Source organism: Cibotium barometz, chromosome 24 (genome assembly GCF_041138505.1).
Source record: "Cibotium barometz isolate CiBa-2024 chromosome 24, ASM4113850v1, whole genome shotgun sequence".
NCBI lineage: Eukaryota > Viridiplantae > Streptophyta > Polypodiopsida > Cyatheales > Cibotiaceae > Cibotium > Cibotium barometz.
The window spans coordinates 34220627-34224745 of NC_141069.1; positions in this window are offsets into that span (position 1 = coordinate 34220627).

A 4119-nucleotide genomic window follows, 5' to 3' on the forward strand; every position below is an offset into this window, starting at 1 on the left:
AATCCCATTAGTCTCATTCGAGTCTTCTCTCTCTCTCTCTCTCTCTCTCTCTCTCTCTCTCATGAGCTTGTGGTTGTATGCTTGCTTGTTGTGCTTGCATGCTTGATTGTTGGTGTGTGCTTGTAGGGATGGTGATGCTCTAGCTTCTCTCTTTCTCTACCCTCTCTTTTCTCTCCACCAATGCATGCATGTGGCATGAGGTGAAGGTTGAGCTTTCCATAGCTCCTCCTTCTTGCTCTCTACCTAGCCATTGAATCTCTACTTGGGTGATATAAGTAGAGGTGGAGTGAGCCCCTAGCGGCCTCATATCGAGGAGTTAACCCTCATTAGGGTTGGCTAAGTGCAACTCTCCGCAGAACCCTTGCATGTTGTCTCTCTTATCTTCTCTCTCTCTTGTGTGTGCAAGGTAGTATGTTAGGTTTAACACAAGCCTTTGCTTTTGTTTTGAGGATTTAGTCTATAAGGGAAATCACCTATGTCCAAGTAGTGCTGAACATCTTGAAGCTTTGGCCAACTTGAATCTATTAATGCAAGTGTAGCTATCTTATGAGAAGTCAAAGTTAGAGTAACCAATTCATCAACCCTTTGATAATTCTCCCTACTAACATGGACAAATTTGCAAAAGGTAAAATCCTATTTCAATTCCATTTCCCTTTTATGAAGCTCTTGTGCAAATTAGGGCTTCTTGCCTTGTATTCCCCTTTCATCTATCTGATGATGACCAACTGGGAATCTCCCCTGACCATAATCTCTTTCACCTCTTCTTTTAAGCAATCCACAAATTAAAGCATTGTCCTCATCCACATTATTGGAGTAAGCATCTACAAACTCCTTATCCTTGGCCCAAATCTCATTTCATATTAGGATTAAACAAAACCATCCCCCCAGCTCTACACTGCTTGGAAGGGCAAAAGATTCATCAAAATGAAGAATGAAAGCTGTTGGTGGTGTCTTTAAATCTTCACACACTTTTTGCTTTATTTCCATCTCCTCTTCCTACGTCCTTGTAAGTATATCTGCAAGGGTAGTCCTAGTTGTACTTTCTATGACAAAGCTAAAAGAAAACTCTTGAAGTTAACAAAGCCATTTTGCAAACCTTCCTGCAAGATTAGGTTTGCGAACTAAAAATTGTAAAGAAGGTTGTGAGGTAAGGAAGAAGAATGGACCTGAAAAGAAATATGATCTAAACTACCATGCAACCTTGTTCTCCTTTTTTTAGTAGTAGTGCACCCGTTGAATGACACTTAGATTTACATAAAAATCATCCTCCCACCTTGGAGGCTACAAAATGGTACTTTGACTCATGCATTCTTTGAGCAATGTAAAAGAGTGAAATTGATATGGACCCCAATGAAATGATACATTGTTTTTTGTCAAGATATTAATGCGATACACCATTTCAAAAAACATATCAACAAAGCATTGATAGTACTTCATTTTTTCGTGGATTCCCCTCACTCCTCTTACATTAGTGGGTGGTGGTAGGGCCATAATGGCTTTCACCTTCTAAGGGTCCATCTCAATGCCTTCTTCTGAGATCACATTCCCTAAGAAGACTAATTTGTTTGCAGGCTAATCTACATTTATGAGGATTAAGGCATCCCCTTGCATCATCAAAGCACTTCAACGCCAACCTCAATTTTGTCAAATGATCCATGCGGCTAGAATAAATGCAAAAATCATCCAAAAATACCCTTATGAACTTGCCCAAGTAAGGTGAAAATACCTAACTCATGAGATGTTAAAATGTCATTAGTGCATTGGTTAAGCCAAATCGCATGACCTAACAGGCGTACACCGACCATGGTGTAACAAATGATTTCTTTCTCTGATCTTCAACATGAATCCTTACGTAGAAGTAACCAGGGTACCCATCACACACTAAATATAGTTCATGGCCTATAATCAAATCCAAAATTTCATCTTTGAAAGGGCAAGGGATAATGATCCCTTTTTATGCATGCATTTAAGGGCTGGAACTCCACACAAACACCCCACTTTCGACCCTTTTTGGAGTGGTCGCACCACTGGAGAGACCCATTCTGAATCCTCTCTTGGAAAAATAAATTGATCCTCAAGTAAGTTAGTTACCTCTTTCTTAACACTTGTGCCTACAACAGTCCCAAACGCCTCAGCCTCTACACTACTAGCTTACTTTGGGATTTAAGATCGATCTTGTGCTCTACCAAGGTGACATGGTGTACCTGGGATGGCTTTCTTCAAAAATATTGGAAAAACCATCCAACATTTGTAAATACTCTTCCCTTTCAATACCTCTTATGGAGTCATCCAGAAGGTGTTCATTTTGATGGCGAAGACTAGAATTATCCACACCCTGTTTCTTGGAGATTGTGAGAGATGCACCTTTTTCTAAGGATTCTTCTATGTCCCCAAGGCCAACACCTTTTTCTTATGATTCTTCTATGTCCCCAAGGCCAACACCATATGCCACTCCTTCCACCTCTCCTTCTAAGATGGAGTCCTCTAAGTTGTCATCACTAGTCTCCTTGCCATCACTGGACTCTGACTCATAACTATCACAAGTTGAGGATTCATTTCTTACCACTTTCTTACGATGGCTCTTAATGGTGTAGCACATCATTTAGTTTGCGCCCTTGTAGGATGAGATCACATGTCTCCCACTTTTGAATTTCCTTCACCTGTGGATCCATGGCCTTCCTAGAATCAAAGGGTAGGCCCTTGTATTGGGCTTGGTAGGTATGACCTGAAAAGTAGTGGGGCACAATAATTCCACATGCATCCACTTCCAAATTTCTTACCACTCCTAGGTTTTTCACCCTAGTGTTGTCTAGAAAAGCTTTATTATGTCGTATATGGAGAGTTGGTAGAAGATAGCTCCAACTCTAAATCCCTCATGGTCTTCTCACTCATGACATTGATTGAGACCCCTTCATCGATGTATGCATTAGAGATAGATTTTTCATCAATGATGTCATGTTTACTAGGATCCTTAGGTAAGAAGGGATAAATCCAAGGTCGAACCTTCCCGACCTCTCCACAAAAAGATGTGACACAAAGTTAGGGGTTTCACTTTGGTCACTTTTAGGGGTTTCACTTTGGTTACTTCTTGACATTATAAGTACATCCGTATAAAAATACACAACACTCTCACCTCTCTCCCTCTTTCTAAATTAAGATGAGATAAATACATTAAAGGTGAGATCATAATTCTAGAACAAAAGATGAAAAGATCCGAAGGAGCAAGGATTTTTTCTAATCTCGCCTCTCCAAATAAGAGAACAATCCTTTGCTGGAAGAAAATCTTCCAGCTCAAGATTATGTGACTGGAAACATATGAGCAGTGTTGGTATGGCTCATCAATGCGAATTGGGTAATTGGGACAAAACATTTAGAAGTAAAAGAATATATTAGATACTTATGGATGGAAAAGATGCATGGGGTTTTCTAATTTATAAAGAGGTTTTAAAAAATTTAACATCATTAAGAGAAATAAATACTAAAATGGGAGCCCTAGGAGGAGGCAGCAAGAATTGTTGTCAGCAGCAAATATGGAAGCTCGAAGAGATCTATAGCTATTGTGTGAAGAGTGAGAGAGAGATGTAACAAATCTTCAAAAAGAGAGGATTTGCACGATTCAATGAATGATTGATTGATATTCAAACCTCTACTAAATAAATACTTTTACATGCATAAAGCCTTGTCTTTTGACTCAATCAAACTTGGACCAGTTCTTCCAAGGAAGCATCCTACACACTTGCACACTTACATAATATCTAATCCTAAGAGGTTGTTCTCACACACAAACACACACTAGTACATATTAGTACACTCACAAGGAATATACACACACTATGGCTACACGCTACCCTTTGACTTTGAAACCCGTACAATGATAAATAGCAAGAGAACATGTGCTGTCTCTAACAGCCCCCTTACAACAGATGTTCTAATGCCTAGGAATTGATACAATGCTAGATACGCAAATGTTCTATCAAGTGATACATATTTGGATACATTAGGATCTAATGCCCATAGGTTTGATACAAATCCCGGTTGGAGGTTGCTTTGTCAAATGTCAGGCCAAGGGTTCTTTATTAGTAAGAGTAGCCTAAAAAGCCCAATCCGAGTCAACCATAA